At 37.0% G+C, this 21,875-nt stretch overlaps 4 non-coding genes across 4 annotated transcripts; 2 read left to right on the forward strand and 2 right to left on the reverse strand.

Moving 5' to 3' along the window:
- The first annotated feature begins 737 nt into the window (after nucleotides 1-737).
- Nucleotides 738-810, forward strand: TRNAV-UAC (transfer RNA valine (anticodon UAC)). Its single transcript has one exon. It is a non-coding gene; the product is annotated as a tRNA-Val (tRNA).
- Nucleotides 811-1,544: 734 nt separating this feature from the next.
- Nucleotides 1,545-1,617, forward strand: TRNAV-UAC (transfer RNA valine (anticodon UAC)). The gene has a single exon. It is a non-coding gene; the product is annotated as a tRNA-Val (tRNA).
- Nucleotides 1,618-2,187: 570 nt separating this feature from the next.
- Nucleotides 2,188-2,260, reverse strand: TRNAV-AAC (transfer RNA valine (anticodon AAC)). Its single transcript has one exon. It is a non-coding gene; the product is annotated as a tRNA-Val (tRNA).
- A 72-nt stretch (nucleotides 2,261-2,332) lies between these two features.
- TRNAV-AAC (transfer RNA valine (anticodon AAC)) lies at nucleotides 2,333-2,405 on the reverse strand. The gene has a single exon. It is a non-coding gene; the product is annotated as a tRNA-Val (tRNA).
- Between the last annotated feature and the right edge of the window lie 19,470 nt (nucleotides 2,406-21,875).

Below are 21,875 nucleotides of genomic sequence, written 5' to 3' on the forward strand. Positions count from 1 at the left end.
TTAATGAAATGACTCATGCTTGTTAAAATCACTTAAATACCTTTAACAGAGAAGAATATCAGTATAGTATAAGTTTTTGATTTCTTGCATTCAGCCACCATGATTGGCCTTGTCCACCCGATGTCAATTTTATTTGAAAATTACAACATGCAAGGCCAAAGTTCACGAATGATTTTGATTAAGTGTTGGTTAACCCCAAGAACTTGGGTAACCTTAACTATATATACATGAATAACAGATAAAATTACGGATAAATACGGCTCATTTACAAGACAGACTAAAATAAAAAAAAAAATTACAAACTAAAATAAAAACAAAAATTAAGACAATAGTAATAAAAACCTTAATTATTTTGAGTTCATTTACAGTCATGAATTTTCAATCATTAAAGGTGCTTGTGATGTTGAATTAAGGAATATGTTCCCTTTCAAGATTTCAAGGAATTACACAAATACCCAACAATATACTGAAACTAGCATATACCACTGGGCAATCATGATGTTCCCAGCACACTGCTAAAGAGGATACTCTAGGCGAAAAATAATTCATAAACAGCTTTGAAATATTTCCACCCTAGGATTTACTTTAAACCCCAATACAAAAACTAATATTATCTCAAAAATATTCTTAACGTATGTTTACCTATACATCTGTGGTCAAATATTATCTCAAAAATATTCTTAACGTATGTTTACCTATACATCTGTGGTCAAATATGCATCATCATGTATCATCCAGCTCTCGTAGTGTAGTGGTTATCACGTCTGCTTTACACGCAGAAGGTCCCAGGTTCGAGCCCTGGCGAGAGCAGTTTAATTTCCCTGCCAATCACTAATTCGTAAACAAATTAGAGTAGATAGGAAAGGTGACCTTTTATATTTTAGCTTGGTCAACATCTGGATTTCAAAGGTTGATTGACACCCATGTAATGACCACAATCATTGCAGCTTAACTTCACCAACGAAGACACTGTCATTGCCAACATGTTACTAACTGACCTTGATTATTGATCACCTCTCTAGGTACTGATCAAAGACACCTGTCATGTACAAAAGAACAGCAATACAGCATTACGCTTTTGACATAATAATCTTTCTGTTGTCATCTCTAAGTTGGAACTTACTTGAATTTATGAATATGCGAAATAACAAATAAGCTTTAGAGTTCAATACCTGGTATAGGTTGCTGATTTGAGCCTTTATGCAACTGTATATATCTGTATATGTGAAATCTTTGATATATCTATCTATTCATAGCTCAAATGCAACTTTGTAAATCCCATACAGCTATGCGGATACCCTTTGTTTTTAGATTTTGTCTGCTGCAAAAATCGAAAAGTTAGTCTACTGCACAAGCAAGAGCTTTTACAGAATGATGACAGCAAATATTAAACACAATAACCAAATTTTGTTCCTCTTCATAACTCCTTCAGTCCAGAATACACTAGTAAAAGCCTTTTGCACTACTTGTACTCCCCCTATAAGTTACTCAGTGAGCATGAGACAGTGCTGGCACTGGGCCAGCCCAATCCACCAATGACATGTGCTCTTGTAGTGTAGTGGTTATCACGTCTGCTTTACACGCAGAAGGTCCCAGGTTCGAGCCCTGGCAAGAGCAATCAGTTTATCTCCAGGTATGATGCATTTATAAGTATTAACCCTGTCACAAAGAGACATTATAAATTAAAGCTTAGTGGTGGCCTTATACATTTCTGTGTTTAGTGAATCACTGGTACTTAACATTACTGTCATATTCCTATTTCTTTTTTCATTTATCACATTTAAAGAACAAAGATATATAACTGAAGATTACTCCTCTTACTCTTTGTTTACATAAATTGTTTTTACAGTTCTTCACACCAAGATATAATTTTACTGCTGACTTGCTAACATCGAAACAAACTTTCCTGTGCTCATAATGGCTCGGTCCCGAGACATTTGGTGTGTTATGCAGATGTGCTAACCACTACACCATGAGCACATTATAGCAATATTGCTATTGTCATTTTCCTGTTATATTTTCAAACATTACTGTGCTGAAGAAAATGTTCATGCGCTCACCAGGGACCTTCTGTGCGTTAGACAGATGTGATAACTGCTACACCATGAACACATGAACTCTGTTCTGAGAAAGCAATCTCCTTCTTGCAGGTCAGTGGAAACACAGACGCTGAAATTAAAACTTTCCTGTGCTCACCAGGGCTCGAACCTGGGACCTTCTGTGTGTTAGACAGATGTGATAACCACTACACCATGAGCACATGAACTGAATGCTGAGAAAGCATTTTCCTCCCTGACAGGTCAGTGGGAACACATTCAAAGGAAAACTTTCCTGTGCTCACCAGGGCTCGAACCTGGGACCTTCTGTGTGTTAGACAGATGTGATAAGCACTACACCATGAGCACTTCTAGCTAAATACTATGAGCACTTATCACTAGCAAAGTTGGTATTATTTTCCTGTTAGGCTTCAAACATTATCATATCAGAGAAAACACTCCAGTGCTCGAACCTGGGACCGCCCGTGTGTTACACCTGTGATAATTACGTCACAACACCATTCATAATCTTACTTTCCTGTTGGACTTGCATACATTAATGCACCTATGAAAACATTTCTGTACTTACCAGGGACATGCTGTATGTTGAACAGAACTTTCTACCACTACATTATGAGCAGATGGTAACACCTTTGATTAACAAATTTTCATGTTAGACTTGCAAACATTACTTTATGAATGAAAACACCTGTCTCACCAGGACTCGAACCTAGGACCTTCTCCGCAAAGCATATGTGATTACTATACCCTGACCACGTGATACTATTCTGCCTGACATTTTCCTATTAAACTTGCAAATATCATTGCATAGAAAAGAATTCCTATGATCAGCAAGGTTCAAACTATTAAACTATTAAGGTAATACAATCATTAACAATTATATTAAAATATCCCAATATTGTTTGTGTAACCACCATAGCCAACGGGCAATATTATTCATGCGTACTCCCAGCCATACCATACAACCCACAGCCAGCATGGCTTGCAACTTGACCAAATAAAGTACATGACATCAAGACAGTACATGACATCCCTAGGATGTTTTAACCCTCTCTGCACCGCCATCATTTTTGTTTCCCATCAAATAAAATTAGTGGCAAAAGTAACGCTAGCTTTTTCATACTGAGTGTCTGTCAATCAAAGAGCTTCAGTAGTATTTTAACTTCGGATAATCCTCATTTTTTTTCTTGACTACAGTGGTAAATTATAATTTGAAAAAAGAGATGGCTACTTTTGTCCACCAATACTGATGCACGGTGCCCGAGATGAAGACAGAAAAATATATAGTAAGATCATTCATTAGATTCCTGTATAGGATTAAATTCAAAACACTTATCTTTAAGAGCAGGTCCCGGATAAGTACAGGAATGTTTTCATAGATAATCCGTCAATGCTGTGATCATTCATGCCTTACAAAAGTTGAATATCTGGTACCCTGCCGCTGTAGGTGTTTCTCCCTAAAGTGGGATTGTCGGATTGATTGCAAATTATCCGGCATTACACCTATTAGGTCCTGTTCATACCAAGGCCAAGAGAGACCAGGTCTACCCAATTGGGTGGAGTCGCCTCCCACTTGGGGTAACTACGTAGACGATGACGTATCTTAGAGGTACCTGCTCATTACGGCAATTCGCCTGCAGACGCAATAAGGAGGTAGACAAAGCTACGCCTACATCAGGTTTTTGGGGGAAAGTGAGCAGACCTTTTTCTCTTGTCTTGGTTCATACAAGGTGAAATCAACTGCAGCGATTCCAAGAAGGCATTTTTAAGTCAGTGGGGTCAATGTTATTTTTTAACGTGGTGTCTAGGGCAAAATTTGAGTTTACCGTCTCTGAGGCGAACCAGTTCGGCGTCTCATGATATGTTTCCATGTAATCATTCACACGGCCAAGCTGCATTAGGCTTTCGCCAAAGGGACACATGACAGGATTTATACAATATTTTTTACTGCGAAAATTACGAGACGCCCACCTATCTTGGACATGGGTTCCTCAAATCACATGACAATGTTAGGATCATTCTGAAATAACTGCCTCATTTTGGTTCGCCTGTTCTTAGTTTTGAATGTAAGGTTACAAACATTCCTTGTGTAAGTCTGTTATTCAAAACAGGGTGCATTCAACAATATCTTTGTTTAGCCTTTCTCGTTCTCTCCAACGGTAAGGGATCAAACTGCATGTTGCTTCCTCAAAACCCACGTTGACACTAAAGAAAAAAGGACTAGTGAATGACTGCATAATATGAACAGTGACTTGGGATCACAGCAATTGGAGATGCCTTGTGTGACCTGGGTCTCAGGGTCACCGATGGCTCAAGGCAACTACCAGTCTCCATATATTTTGCCAAAGGCCTCTTAGTGATGGCCGCTGGTTTCGAAGAAGGGCAAATATAACCATCTGACCACGTGACTGACACACCACGAGCAGTAATGTTTAAGACATTCTTTCATTCGCAGCCCTGCAAAACTTGCTGACATAAAATAGTTGTGTGATGATCATTTACTGAAGCACATACATGTACGCAGTATTAGTCCCAAGCCTCCGTAAAAGTGGCTGGGAAGACGTTGGGTTAACATCTGTGCATTGTAATTACAAAGCTCTTCATAAACTTACAATAAACCTTGTCTGGTGATTCAGCAATGAGTCATAACGAGGACCAGAACCCAGCTGTGGGCTTGAATTCATTCGTTTGTTTATTTAGTTAGTTTTATCTGATTGGTATTTAGTTTCATTTAATTACCATTTCCTCTTCATTCACATTTTGATAGTACTCGAGATCATGGACTTAACGACTTGTTCCATATGGATGTGGCCATATTTTGAATAATATTATTATTAATATTAATCACATCTCAGATGTGTGTGTCTGTATATCCAAACTTTGCATGAAGATGATCAGTATCTATGCACTGTCATTTTACTGTTTAAAAAATCCATACATTAACGAATTAAAGGCAGTTGTCAGCCTGAATTAAAAAGCCTCTCGCAAAAAAGAAAAAAATCTGAAATATAAACTGCATGACTTCATATCACTCCTCATACTTTAAATTTACCTTCTGATTCAATGCTGAAATTATGTGTATGTGGGCTAGCAACTTCATCCCAGAAATCAACGCTCAGAAGGTGTCAATAACAAAAGGTCACAACAAGGCCCTATGAACCATCATAGTTAAGAGGTCGCAAACACACTATTCCGTTCGATGAAGCGTAACCATAACATCCCAGATTTATGCAGGTGATTATTAACCCCAGATTTATGCAGGTGATTATTAACGAGATGATAACTCACCTGTAGTGGCAGGAAGTGGTTATAATTAGCCTGGTGTCAGGTGGTAGTTTGGGAATACGTATGAGTTTGATGTCGGCACTGATGCCAGCACGCCAACATCCACAGATCAACATGTGAGTACACCTACTCACCCATCAATCTCAACATGATTGGTTTTTTTTTTTTAGAGTTTCTTCGTTGAATCCAGGTCTTTGAATTTTCAAGTTCACTGCATACTAACCCAACGTAGCGCTGTCAAGCAGGTTAACTAACCTACTCTTTTGTTTGTCACCAAAGAATAATCCACTTCATCTATTCATCACCACCTTGTTAAAATATCGACACATGAATTCGTTAGCTTTTTGGATCGTTAGTCTAAACTCAGTTCAGCTAAGTGGGGCACTACTACACCACTACCGCCGGCGAGTATCAATTAAGCACCTGGAGTAACAGCGTTGTACTACGTGATCTGTAAACGGCTTCACAGTTCAGGACTAAACTGGCCAATATCAATAGCAAACAGGTAGACTATCGTTTAATTGGGTTACCGTGGTCTGGCCTCTGCGACAGTGCCTCACAATGCCGGCGCGCTCGATCCTGCTTCCTTTCCGTGTTATTAGCGAGCTTAGTTCTTAAATTTCACTTCAGATATACAACTGTTTTTACTTCCATTATCATCCTCCTTGTTAGCAACGATGAACGAGCAGTTTTAAAGAATTAAAAGGTAAACTAAAGCCAGGTTAGGAGCGAGTCTGCGTGATAAACGGGTAAAACAGACTAGACCAACTGCTATTTCTTAATTTCCCTTCCGCCCACAATGCTACGGACTGTAGGTTACATTACGTAAGTGGTTACTGTCCTCGTTACTCTTATCGAAGTTGAGCGTAAAACTTTAAGAGCAATACCTAGGTTTTATCTTCTCCACTCAGCTCACTGAGAAGAGCGTAGTTCCTCTCCTTTCCACCCTCCCCCACCCACCCACCAACATCATCCTTGTGGTGGATCCCCGCCATCTCCTGTCATGTTCTTACCTCTTTCTGGTTATTCATTACATTAGAGACCTGTAGAGTTGTGCATTATTTTTTAAAATTGAGAGATATCTATTTATCTATTACCGCTGGTATTTTACGTGGATTATCATTATTATTCACAGTTCACACACATTCTACTTAGAAGGCCGACCTAACGTGACACTGGAGTGGAATGGAGTATGAAATTTAGGCAGAACCACGCTGTACCTACGAGTCAATCAGAACTGAAGCAGATTTGAGGAAGTAAAGCTTTTAAAAGGGTTTAGCAGGAGAAAATCAACTGTTAGGAGAGGGTGGAAAGTAAGATGGAAGAAAGAGAATATGAACGGAGGTACCGTAAGAGGAATGAAAGGGGTTGCAGCTAAGGGCCAAGGGGAGGCTGCAAAGAACCGTAAGTAACGCCTGCAGTGCACCGTTTGAAGTGTACTGACGGCACTAACCCCTACAGGACTAACGTGGAATAAGACGGGAAGAAGTCAATTGAAGATATAATAAAATTATGAAAATAACAATTATACGGGAAACAGAATTTCAACAGAACAAAATAAATCCATAAAAACAAGACACATGACTCTCTATTCCCCTCGAAAAACCTCACTTTCCCCCCGCAAGCTTAATGATTTCTGCAACACGTGAGCTGTCTCCTCTCTCGGTTATTAACCGATGCGTTTTACATGTGAACAGACTGACACTATGATTTGTGCATCAGTAGTGAACGTCATTCTAATGATGCCAGTCTAAGAATCTTCTTGATTGTGCTCTTAATTCTCAGCGATCATTAATGATCAGAAAGAAGGCAGCTATTGTTGTTGAAATACTTGTGTTTCAGACATGCTTCTAATATGACGCTCCGTTTGCACATATGAACAAGGTGCAACTGAAGTCATCAACATTACGTCGATGATTCTTTTGTAGACTTGTGTAAATTGTAATGCTTCTCTTGAAGATTTATGTTGCTGTAATGATTCTCTATGACGTATGTTTCTTTGCTGCCAGCCCGATGCTGTTATGGATCAAATGACCGACGGATAGTTAATTAATCTGGTAAACAGCATTCGTCGGCTGCGGAGATCGCAAATAGTTAAAATGGCATGGGACTAGCAGCCTCATCCCAGAAGACTTCAAATGCTTCACTGCCCATACCAGTATCAAGAAGAAGAAGAAGAAGAAGAAGAAGAAGAAGAAGAAGGAGCAGGAGAAGGACAAATAAAAGTACAGTACATCAAAAGGAAGAATTCAAAGCCTCATGCCTTCCCTGCGATTTCACACCCACAAATCTCCACTCATCTTCAGCCTCCCTTTTCATATTTCTCATCCCAAGAAGGTCTGGGTCTCCCAACGCATCTGTTGCCCAGGAGCCCAGCTAACGCTATCACACGCTATTCTCTCTCAGGCGGTGCGAAGGACATGTCCAAGCCATCTCCATCTCCCTTTCATCATTATCTCATCTACTTATGGAACTTCCGTAATTTCCCTTACGGCATCATTTCACATTTTCCTGCCATCTAACTCCTATTATTCTTCTTCTTTAAGATTTTGTGCAATTGGAACCTCAAAGTTCAAGCGAAGACGCAGTGCATTGCTACCCTAAAACGATTATCCTTGTATTTCACTTCCATTTTTATCAAATTGTCTCTAATTTCTTAAGTTATGTTTTCTTATCTATAATAGCTAATCTCGTCTTTCCGTATTTCCTATTACCTTCTGTTACTTCCCTCTAATGAACACCATAATCTCTAAAGCTTGAATTTCAAGTCAGTGGCCCCTATGGGCTTGTTCCATAAGAGTAGGGTTCATCTTCTGAATGACAACAATAATAATAATAATACGGTTATCAGATCGGACTAGACTAATGTATCATCTTATTTTTGTATACAATTTCAATCAGTTATAGTTCCAAACCTTAAACAGCATGCCCATTGCTTGTTTGCCTTTTTTTAGTCTTTCGCTAAATTCCAACCCAAAAGAACCTGTGTTCCACATCACTGTTCTTAAGTATCTGAAAGACAACCTCATTAATCCTTCCTCCTCTAATGTCCCTTCATCCCTTGGTGCATATCCCGTCTTTATTGCGTCTGCTTTTCATTTCTCTCTTTCTAGTAACATCTCTCTAAAGCAGATATAGGATAAATGAATAGAACCAAAAAAGGAAATTAAAAGAATTGATAATTTGTGGTCACATGTAAAAATCAATTAAAACTAATGAATGGGTCTCGAGCGGCTTTTACTTTGCTTGCGCAAACGTCCCACTAAAAGTTGACATTAATGTTACCAGAAAAAAAGGCGTAATAACAATGCGAGAGTAATTACTTTTTCAGTTACATACATCATTCTCTCTCTCTCTCTCTCTCTCTCTCTGTATATACATGTGTATATATATGTATGTATATATGTATGTGTATATATATACATATGAACATACATATACATATATAAATATATATACATATATATATATATATGTGTGTGTGTGTCAGAAATCACCAGAATATGAAATGTATCTTTGCAGATGTACAACAGAAAAATGATTTCGCTGGTGTTAAATCCTGACCGGTTACGCCTTTGGTATTTCCAAGACATCTTCAAGAGGACCTATATATAGTTCTATAAACTCACAGCATCTATGCCAGCACACAGCAAATGAACACACAGCCGGTTAGGAAAACTATTAACATCTGATAACTAGGAACGAAGAGGAACAGCAGTGTGTGAGGTCAGTAAACCACTTAAAAGACTCGTTTGTAAGCGTGGGTGAGGCCATTACCTTTGTTTGGAATGGAGTGGAATATATAGAATTTAGGCCAAAGGCCAAGCGCTGGGACCTATGAGGTCATTCATCGCTGAAGGGGAAGCGGGTGGATAGCAAGATGCAAGAAAGAGAATATGAAGGGAGGTACAGTAAAAAGGAACGAAAGAGGTTACAGCTAGGAGTCGAAGGGACGTTGCAAAGAACCTTAAGTTAAAAAAAGTATATCTTAGTTTAACCTGACCACTGAGCTGATTAACAGCTCTCCTAGGGCTGGCCCGAAGGATTAGATTTATTTTTACGTGGCTAAGAACCAATTGGTTACCTAGCAACGGGACCTACAGCTTATTGTGGAATCCGAACCACATTATAGCGAGAAATGAATTTCTATCACCAGAAACAAACTCCTCTTGTTCTTCACTGGCCGGTCGGAGATTCGAACTCACGACCAACAGAGTGGTAGCTGAGAACGGAACAGTAATGCCTACAATGCACCGCGTGAGGTGCACTAACGGCACTACCCTCCTACGGGAATGAACTGTTTTGGCCAAGGAAAAACTGCCTCCTTAAAATCTATGCATTTCACATATTTCCTTCGAAAGAAGTGGGTCGCTTTTTTATATTCCATGACTAATGCTCATATACCCGCAGGAGCTGTCTTTTATAAAACTAGATTTAAGCAATTAGTCTACAAAATTCTGTGAAAGAAGTGTATCGAACAAAATCATTCAAAATAAAATTTAATGTGGTATAAATGTGTTGATGACATAATCATGTACCTGGCCAGGGAACGATAACGTAAATACCTACTTTGGTAATTATGTTAATTTGTCCCATTAATAATATTTCACCGCGGAAATGGAAGATGCTGCTGGCTTGTCCAAATTAGACTGCCAAGTAAAGTGCAAAGAAGTAATAATGGCTTTAAATATAGTGCGCACACAAACCTATTAATATTTCTGCCTAAGTACATTTTTATTCAGGCCAGAGCAATTTACAAATCTGTTTCCGCATTCATGTTGTTCAGAGCACAACGTATATTTAGTTCTGAGCATAATGATGATGAAAAAATAATTACGGATACAAGAATGAAATTACAATACAATTACAATATTACAGTATTACAATTACAATACAATTAACAAATGCAGCAAGAGTGGTAAAAGATTTTTTTTTATGATAAGAAGAGAAAACACATAAAATACCAACTTGCTCTACCATATGGTAAGTATTTCAAAAATATTTCCACTCTCCTTAAGAACTCTGGGATTAATGTAACATTTAAGAACAATAATACAATGAAACAAGCGCTTGAAAAGAACGCTCCCGACAGTCCAATTTTCGTTTGTGTTGCTAAACAAAAATCATGCCATCAATTGACCGGGCGCTTAAAAGAAAGTTCATTCCAGAAATATACTGTAATATTCATTCATGTTGATGATAACAATCGTGCCATCAACAGAACTGGGATAAAAAGTTAGTTTTAATACAATAATATACTCGAAAGTAACAGTATACAACCCAGTACTCAAAGTAACAGCAGAGAATCTTTGTAAAAGAAAGTATAAATTCGATCCATTTATTTCAAAAGAAATAGGTAAAATGCACAGATTTTAAGTAAGGCAAAGTTGTGAGCCCACCTGTACAGATGAGCAAGATTTGTGAATGGAGTACTGACCTCAAACGCTAATGAGGTTACAGTCCTACTGCCCCCACCCCGTCCCCGTCTCTTTTTTTTTTTTTTTCACGTATCGGGCAGGAATATTTGTTCTAGCCCGCTGAGTGTTCAATTGTACCGTCACTCTAGCATATATAGTAGATGTCTACCACTATGTATCAGTCCACTTGAAGATTTCTTAAAAATATAAAGCCGAAACTAGTCAAGATTTATAACCAGTGTTTCAGTTTTTCCTCAGGTACATTACACATGCATAATATATATTTATGTATATTTTATGATTTTCCCTGGTTTTCTGGATTTGTAGAACACGTTAACAGGTCAGCAACGGAATTTTACTCACTTGGACTTGAAAATCTGACTTTACGGTCCAGGGAATCATAAAAAGAACAGAAAAAAGGGATGTTTCATATGAGCTTAGGGCTCTCCTTCGTGAGGGAATGTTACGTAAACACTGGGGTTAACTAAAGTAATTGTATTTACAACAAAAGGATCAAAAGAAATGGAAAAGTAAATAATACTGAGGCTTGCAAAGCCTGGAGGTCTTCCTACTGGAGACTTGAATGGTCGCAAGGCGCAGCCCAAGAAGAGTCCACGGCAAATGGGTCCCTCTGCAAGAGAGATTTAAGGACTACACGCCAGTAAGGGAAAGTAGAAAACATGCAGATGGGTCGAGACCGCACTGAGGGTGCCAAGGTCTCGAGGAATGGATGAACACTTAACACTGGAACACAAAACACTTGAAATAGCACTGGGTAAAATGGCTCAATGGATACAGAGATATACTGGCACTCAATCAACATTTCTAAGGGCAAAATGTCGTGACTGAAAAGCCTTCACTTGTACTTTAACGTGGGGGGGGGAGCAGGTCTCTGGCGAAGAATGACAAAGGGCGATCGCACTTATGGCAATATCCATTAGTTCACATGGAATGTCCGTTCACGTGATGACGAAGGAACTGGATCCGAGTCAGGGGGGTCAGGTGGTGATGCCGGGGTGGGGCCCTCACAGCATCTCATAGCGATCTCCCGCTTGTGTCTGGCTAACTGCAAAGATCTCCGTTGTTTCAGATTTAGCTGGCCTTGTGCCAGCACGGGCTCTTGCAAAGATCTTCCTGTCCTGGCTGCTTTTAAGGCATCTGCCGAGGGTAGGGGCCCAAGTGTCGGGCCCGTATGGTGACCGTGCCCAAGATGTGTTATCTTCCAGGTGTCTTGACCATCTGCTTGCATCTCCCCAGGTGTCCTACGGAAAGACAATTCAGCGCAATCACTCTGCCTCATAGAATGGTTGTTTTAAGCAGCTTAGTTCATTTAAGCTGCTTAAGGGAGTGGCACTCAACCTCTTATCCTTGCCCCTTTTGACTGTACTATCCAAATGTCTGTCCCAGGTAAAGGGAAGGGACAGATCAGAATACTGATAAGTTTTGTGTGTTGATATCTGGGTCAACTTGGGTTGGCTATGCAGCGACAATCCCACTCTTCTAAAGGGGTGGCTTTTATTCTTTATATAATATACATATACATATATATATATATATATATATATATATATATATATATATATATATATATAGTTCAAATGTCAAACAGTCGATAATTGCAAATGCGACACGGCCCTTGTTATGTACCTTTTGGTTTTACTACATATAAAGTGGTATACATTTGAAATACATTTAAATATATTTGTCGTATTTTAATTTCACTCTTCATATTTTCAAACAGTACCGACAAAGAGACAAGAAGTGTTTCTCTTCTACCAGCATTCGACAGAAAACCAAAAAATAAAAAAAAATACGCAGTAGCATGTTCCCTATCGTACTCTAGGACCTGTCTATCATAATAGTACACGGAAACAGCATTACAAAGCAAAAATATTTAGAAGATAAATTCAGTAATAAAGACATAATCATAAAAAAATTAAATTGTAGAAATATAATGCAATATAAAAGCCATATTTGTAACATTTAGTGCAAGGCTGATATTTTCAACACAAATCTACACTCGACTTTAGGTCTAACGCGATAAAGCTTTAAATAAACTCTAGTACTATAGACTTGAGTCTACATTCTGAAGCTGTGCAATGATATACAATATTAAATCCCTACGGTCATCACCCTCTTTGTACGTTCCCTTAGTCGATATACATATATTTTCAATAAAATACACTCACTTCACAAACAGTTAATGCGTCCTCTTATTAATGTTCGCTAAGACCAGCGAGAGTTCAACGTTTCGAGCAAGTCTGCGATTGAATTTGTAACGGTTAACTGGAACTTCTGAAAGACTGTACTCGGAAACTCCCATCCTTTGTCTACTTCACTTCCGAGGAAGCCTGGTTCAGTTCAAGTGTTTATCTTGTGCGTTTCTTTCAGGACGTATTGGATTATTCTTAAGTGTTTTATCTTTATAAGATGCCTGTGGAATAAATGGAGACCCTGTGTTTTTGAAGTTCACAGGATAACTGAATTAACTAATAAAAAATGAAAACCGAAACCCCAGTTAACAGTACGGAGTTAGCTATGAACAGCATCCGGTGGGCGATAAAACAGTTCACGTATTTTTTTCACATGTGCAGCGTTACACTTACTCTTTACACTTGTGGTGCCAAATGTTTCATTACAATGCAAATAAAAGCGTACATGCACACACGGTGTTGGAGGCATTATATATACTGTATATATATTTATATATGAATGTCTTTTACTCTAATCCAACAGTACACTATGAAGATACAAATGCTCATAAAAACACTATATACACATTGATACCATATATTTCAGACATTTCAATTTCCCTGCTCAATGGTGAAATATGGACAAATATGCGACAAGAGTCTATCCATACAGTATGTCATATGTAGGTGTGTTAATAAGTCGCTAGTTTAATGTCGCTGGCCGTTGACCCGGGATGAACATATATATATATATATATATATATATATATATATATATATATATATATATATATATATATATATATATATATATATATATATATATATATATATATATATATATATATATATATATATATATATATATATATATATATATATATAGAGAGAGAGAGAGAGAGAGAGAGAGAGAGAGAGAGAGAGAGAGAGAGAGAGAGAGTACTACAATTCTCCAATTATGCTTGTTAGAATGCATTTATACTCCAGTACAAACATGTCAGAAACGCACGTTGGTAACTTATCGCCCACACATCACAAACAGGTTGAAAACAAGCTAACAATTAAATATTCACGACTGGACAAAGATTCGCTCTCCACTTACAGTCGCTAACTTCTATCCAATACGTCTGCTGAAAGTTGCTTCCTCTCCCACCAGCCCTCCTAGCTGTACACAGTTACCAAACTGCTGGGGTTAAAAAAAGGGCGTGGTCTAGTAACCTAGCAATCCGGAAAGCGGCACCTTCTTTACTGCATCCCCTAAAGGGAAAAAGCTTACCGTGTCATGTGGTGTATATACATCACACTAACACGTGATTTATATTTTACTCCTTACCAGAGGGGAAAAATAAAAGTTTGGCTGTAGGTCCGGTTTTCGTTTTCTTTCTAGGCCAGGGGTTCTCAACCTTTTTGATCTTACGTACCCCTTGAAGTCTTTCAGTATTGGTCACGTAACCCTTACCCACAATGCAGCATCAGGAAGGGTAAAAAGAAATGCATGGTTTTTTGGCTTAGTTTATTAAGTCTAAATTGTGTTATATATGTGGACCAGACAAAATTTTGAATGAATGAGAGTATGTCGCTATGAGGTAGTGTTGATAGGAACTAGTACTTCACAGGGAAACACTATGTGACTGGCTGCTAGCATGCAATACATTTACTAAAACAGAACTGTCAGACAGTCTTTGATCACTGTGGCAGTGAACTAGTGCTGCTTGTAGCCAGTTGCAACTTATAACTAGTAACAGTGATAGGTAAGTCAGTGTGTGTGAATAGCATATAAAATAATAAAACAAAACTAAATCAGACACATTTTTCCAATAACTGTGACTGAAGTAGTGGTGCTATATACAGCTTATAACTAGTTACTCATGGGGAAATTACTGTGTGCGTGACTAGCATGAAAAAAATAACAAAATATTATTACGGGCCATTGTGTTCCCCTAACTGCGAACTAATGCTGATTGTGAAGCCTCGCAACTAGTTATTAGTAATTAATTACTTACTCACAGGGAAGTCAGTGTGTGTGACTGCATTAAAATACAAGTATAGACTAATTCAGTGAGATGGTTGGGCCTGTTTCTTTGCTACCCACAAGTCAACCCTCGGCACAGTCTTTGAAAGAGCCACTCTTATGTCCTCTTTGACTGCAAGACGTGAACGTAACTTGTTTTTAATCAAGCACAGTGCTGAGAATCACTGCTCACAGCGGTATGTAGAAGGAAACATCACGAGGTTCCGTACACATTTCTTTGCTAAGCAGAATAAGAACTTGGCATTGTTGACCAGATTCTGGTCAATAACAAACTACCGAAAGAATCTTTTACAGTTGAGTTACTGACAAAGCACATGTAGGCCACTTTCTACAAACAGGTTTGCAGTTATTCAAAACTGAAGTATTTTGAGAAACCTGTCACGTACCCCCAAAGTTCCCCTCACGTACCCCTGGGGGTAAGCGTACCCCAGGTTGAGAACCGCTGTTCTAGGCCAATGGCTTGGAAATAAAATCGAAACCGGTCTTGACCTACACCCAGTATTTTGTTTTTCCCTGTGGTAATGAGTGATATATATATATATATATATATATATATATATATATATATATATATATATATATATCACTGAGATTGTCTGCGTCCCCTCATTGAGTTCTGGCTCTGGGGAGTAGCTTTCCAATGTTGACATGCCAGAGCAACTTCCCAAAAACTGCTGATCTGCACTTTTACTCTCCACGAGAATTCTTTCAAGTAATATATCTATGTATATATACACAAGTGCATATATATGTATATCTGTGTATGTGTCTATCTGTATATATATATATATATATATATATATATATATATATATATATATAATGTGGAGAGTAAAAGTGCAGGATCAGCAGTGTTTGGGAAGTTGCTCTGACATGTCAACAACATGTTGGAAAGCTGCTCCCCGGAGCCAGAACTCAGTGAGGGAACGCAGCTCAGGATGCGTTTCGAGAACCGTATAGCCTGCTTTGTTCGTCTCTCAGGCTCAGTGGCGGATTACCCAATAGGCTAATTAGACTAAGCCTAGGGGCCACCAAAGCCAGCCTTGGGGACCCCTGACTCCACAGTCGCTAGCCTGTATATTAAAAAAACTGTGTAGCTGCAAAATTATTGGCCCTTTATATATATATATATATATATATATATATATATATATATATATATATATATATATATATATATATATATATATATATACCCTTACCCTAGGGGCACCAAAGAGTCTTAATTCGGCGCTGCTCAGACTGATAAGGTCCGGAAATGAGACAGATTGTTTTAAAGTCTAGGTTTTCCCGTGGTCACATTCTGGGAGAACGGCTTCGTTGACAATTCAGTGTCATGTCAGGGTTTTATGCATAGCTTTGGCTAGTTTTGTGGAAACAATCTGCCAGACATGAAATTTCAAACAGGGAATAAAATTCCCTTCAAATTTTATTATCGATCGAATTGCATTTCAGATACAATTTTTTTTTATTGAATATTTATAAATTTATCAGTGAAGAATGTGTCAGTGTTACAAAATTGATAAAATACATTTTTCAAATTTTAGTTTGCATATAACCATGTTTATTCTTGCGCTCGCATTTGAATTGTCTCTCCTATTTTATCCAAATTGCACTAACATAACTATTAAATAACTAAAAGGGGCACACAGTTCCTTTCTTTCCTAGTTTTCAATTCAAAGTCCAACATCAATCTTTCATAGGCCGTTCACTTTTGCCAACAACAATTTTCTCTGGTGCCTCCTTAAACCTAATTCATACTGGACCGATCAAGGGGCAAAAATGCATGACTTGCAACAAAATATTTTCTGTTCACATTTATCACTGTATTCGTCAGGCATTATACATAGCAAGTTTAGTTTTTTAGTTTTCTGTACAAGAAAACAATCGTGACGGCTTTGTCTGCCCGTCCGCACTTTTTCTGTCCGCCCGCAGATCTTAAAAACTACTGAGGCTAGAGGGCTGCACCCTCCAATCATCAAACATACTAAATTGCAACCCTCTAGCCTCAGTAGTTTTTATTTTATTTAAGGTTAAAGTTAGCCATGATCGTACTTCTGGCACCGCTATAGGTGCCAACAACACTGGCCACCACCGGACCGTGACTGAGTTTCATGGGCCGGCGGCTAAGAGTTTCATGGGCCGTGGCTGAGGCCACCACCGGACTGTGGCTGAATTTCATGGGCCGCGGCTGAAAGTTTCATACAGGATTATACGCTGTACAGAAAACTTGATTGCGCCGAAGAAGCTTCGGCGCATTATTTACTGTTTCTTGTGTTGCCAGTGTTTCATATAAGACACTCCACTACGCCTCTTTTGGGAGACTCAGTAAAGCTGTAATGTAGATTTGACCAAATCTGTTTCCAGTTGAACAAGTGATACCTTTCCTCAAAAATAGGCTTATGGGGGAGGTTTTAAAACTTCATAGTACTTGGAGATTAGTCTACTATAGAAGAGTGGTTCAGTAACAATCATATTACCGACCCTGTTTTTACAGTAACACATTCTTAGTTGGTATCCAATAAGTTATGATGCTATTTATATGCATGGATGTGTTTGAAAGTATGGCGACTGCTTCATATACATTAATTACATAAATTCCTCCTTATATGGGCTGGCGCTTTCAATTCCAAATATACTCAAGCAATTCGCTTCCTAAGCCTAGAACCATAATGTTCATGACGATAATTTCTGATACAAAGCCCGCTATAGATGATAAATAAATTCTCACATCTGTTTAGCCAAGAATATTTTCCCAGTATTTGTCAACAGGATCTTGAGAGTCCTTGCAAAAATATGTACCCAGTATTGTAGCTTCATTTTTTTTACTCAAAACAGTTAAACGGCCATGCAATTCTATACCTCCCACCTCCAGCGCCAATTATAGCAATCGAAGTTTTGTATCGATTTAGCTCGGCACCTGTTGCCAGTTCAGACCTTTTTATTTAAGACGTTTTCTATCTTAACAATACCATCATATCTGCCCGCAATTACTGAGCTGTCATCTGTAAATTCAACAATAACAGCCTTAAATCTACTTGGAAATGTTAGAGATATTATTTCATTCTTCTTTATTGCTGCATAGAATGTTCCAGGGGAAATGACATGTAATTATAAACATTGGTCAATCTTGTCTTTTTGACAGTTCTCAGTGAAAGTATTCGCTTGAAACGCAACTTCTCAGAGCAGTTTTACAAGTGTTCTACTAATTAATTTTATTTGATAAACTTCAGAGAGGCCTAATTCGCCAATTATTTTCACAAGAAAATCATTGCAAACCAGTCTCATGAGTCTCTGGGAAACCGGAAACTTTGCTGGACGTCCAGTCCGCCTCCATTGGCTGTGTATAACGCGATAGAAAAAAAAAAATGTGCTGTGTTACAGATAATTCTAAACGCAGAACTTCATTAACAAACAACTTTTTTTTCTAGTTTCGACAATCTTTTTCTACACAACTTTGTTGACTATACTCGATCTCTCCTACCTACAGATACGACCTATAATCATACTTGTCCAGGCTGACATCTGAAATGGAAACCTCGTTACCTATTATCTTACTTTCACCTGTGCCGTGTTTATGATTGAAATGTTAGAGGGGATATTATTTCAATCTTCTTTGTTGCTCCGTGGAATGGCCCCTGGAAAATGACATGTAATTATAAAAACTGGTCAATCTTGTCTTTTTGAGAATTCTCAGTGAAAGTATTCGCTTGAAACGCAACTTATCAGAGCAGTTTTACAAGTGTTCTACTAAATAATTTTATTTGATAAACTTCAGAGAGGCCTAATTCACCAATTATTTTCACAAGAAAATCATTGCAAACCAGTCTCATGAGTTTCTGGGAAACCGGAACCTTTGCTGGACGTCCAGTCCGCCTCCATTGGCTGTGTATAATGCGATAGAAAAAAAAAATACGCGTTGGGTTACAGATAATTCTAAGCGCAGCTTTTTTCTAGTTTCAACAAACTTTTTTCTACATAACTACGTTGGCTACTCGATCCTTCCTACCTACAGATGCGATCTATAATCATACTTGTCCAGGCTGATATCTGAAATGGGAACCTCGTTACATCTTATCTTACTTTCACCTGTGCCATGGATATGATATCCGAAAATATTTTACATTCTGAGGCTTAGCATTTCCCACATCTGTGTGACAATTTATCACTTAGAACTGTCTGGTTCTACACCCATTTTTAATCTAGATAAAAAGAAACTGTTTTACAATGTTCAAGTATGCCAGATAACGTGGGTGGGCTATGCGAGCATCTCAGATAGATTGCCCATCTCGGTACCTTAACAAGCGAAAATAATCAGCTAAAATTGAGTTCAACGCATATTCAAAATTCCCACGACAAAAAAGAGAGGGAAAGAAAGTCCCAGTTGGTACACGTGTCGATGCTCCATTACAAAATTCTTTCTATCTGTTTTATATTCTCGCTTGGTCTGTTCCGGTCTGACCAAACTTACGTCAGTCGCTGCTGGTCCACCACACCTGCAGATAGACCGAACATCCGAGACAGGTGCTGTGCATTAGTATGTGATGCCATCAACTATCACTGACAGGGCTACACGGACAAAAATGTAGAAAAATAGATACACAAAACGAATAAAAAATATCTAGTTTTCTACAATTTCTACTACTTGGTGTATACAAAGGAGATGTGGTGTGCATTAGTATGTACTGCCATCAACTATCACCGACAGGGCTTCAGAGGCAAAAAATATAAAAAAAATTAAATAAATAAAAATAAAAAGATATGCTTTCTACCATTTCTACAACTTGGTGTATGGAAAGGTTAGGTGCTGTGCATTACTATGTACTGTCATCAACTATCACCGACAGGGCTACAGAGGCAAAAAATTAAAAATAGATAAAAAAATAATAAATAAAAATAAATAAAAAGATATGTTTTCCGTCATTTCTACAACTTGGAATATGAAAAGGAAAGGCGCTGTGCATTATTATGTAAGGCCATCAACTATTACTGACAGGGCTACAGAGGCAAATAATAATAATAATAATAATAATAATAATAATAATAATAATAATAATAAGAAGAAGAAGAAGAAGAAGAAGAAGAAGAAGAAGAAGAAGAAGAAGAAGAAGAAGAAGAAAAGAAAATAAATAAAAAAAAAAATTAGTAAAAAATCTAGCTTCCTATCATTTCTACGACTTGGTATATGGAAAGGAGAGGTCGCCCAGTGCCAAAATGGAGGCGAGAAACCAAAAGGACGCTAGTTCAGGGCAGCGCCAAGAGAGTCCACTTGCATAACCATCAGCCTCAATGACACTCGACTCTGTGGAGGTGCCACGTTGCCGGAATGACCAGTGCCTGGGTTGTGTAACATAATCGCGCTGTCATGACGAGGACACTTGTATGTTAAGTGGTTTTTTTTTTTAACTGGATTTCCTATTTCTTTCTGGTTTTGCAATTTGTTTTCTGGGAAAGCCTGCTTTGCATGTTAATGAGGTTTTAGGCTTGTTCTATAAATAATAATAATAATAATAATAATAATAATAATAATAATAATAATAATAATAATAATAATAATAATGTTGAATGAAATTGCTGCATCAGCTGCATTTAATTTGTACAGAGTCATCAGTTATTATTATTATTATTATTATTATTATTATTATTATTATTATTATTATTAACAACTGGCTGTTGTTGTTTGTCGAATTGCTCCCTTGTTGATTTTAGATAATCAGTTATTATTATTATTATTATTATTATTATTATTATTATTATTATTATTATTATTATTAACAACAGTGGCTGTTGTTGTTTTGTAATTGCTTTCTTGTTTTTAGATCCGTTATTATTATTATTGTTATTACTTATTAATAATAATAATAATAATAACGGATCTAAAAAACAAAAAACAAAAGCAATTACAAAACAACAACAGCCACTGTTGTTAATAATAATAATAATAATAATAAATAATAATAATAATAATAATAATAATAATAACTGATTATCTAAAATCAACAAGAGAGCAATTCGACAAACAACAACAGCCCCTGTTGTCAATAATAATAATAATAATAATAATAATAATAATAATAATAATAATAATAACTGATTATCTAAAATCAACAAGAGAGCAATTAACAAACAACAACACGATCCAACAAAAAAGCAATTCGAAAACAACAACAGCCGTTGTTAATAATAATAATAATAATAATAATAATAATAATAATAATAATAACTGATTATCTAAAATCAACAAGAGAGCAATTCGACAAACAACAACAGCCCCTGTTGTTAATAATAATAATAATAATAATAATAATAATAATAATAAATAATAATAATAATAATAATAATAATAATAATAATTGATCTAAAAACAACAAGAGGGCAGTTCGAAAAAAAGCATCAGCCACTGTTGTTAATAATAATGATGATGATAATAATAATAATAATAATAATAAATAATAATAATAATAATAATAATAATACTAATATTAATGATAATAACGGACGATCTAAAAACAACAAAAAGCAATTCGAAAAACAACAACAGCCGCTTGTTGTTAATTAATAATAATAATAATAATAATAATAATAATAATAATAATAAGTGATCTAAAAGCAGCAAGACAACAATTCGAAAAACAACAACAGCCACTTGTTAATAATAATAATAATAATAATAATAATAATAATAATAATAATAATAATAATAATAATAATAATAATAATAATAATAATAATGAAAATAACTGATGACCTAAAATTAAGCGAGCAATTTGAAAAAAACAACAAAAGCCATCGCTGTTGTCATCATTATAAGCAAGCCCTGTGCCCTCACGGGCTTTCGAACAAAGAAGGGAGGACGTTCAGGCTGAAATTTAAAGTTTTCATTTTCGCGCGT

The sequence above is a fragment of the Macrobrachium rosenbergii genome, chromosome 56 (assembly GCF_040412425.1).
Source record: "Macrobrachium rosenbergii isolate ZJJX-2024 chromosome 56, ASM4041242v1, whole genome shotgun sequence".
NCBI classification, from domain to species: domain Eukaryota; kingdom Metazoa; phylum Arthropoda; class Malacostraca; order Decapoda; family Palaemonidae; genus Macrobrachium; species Macrobrachium rosenbergii.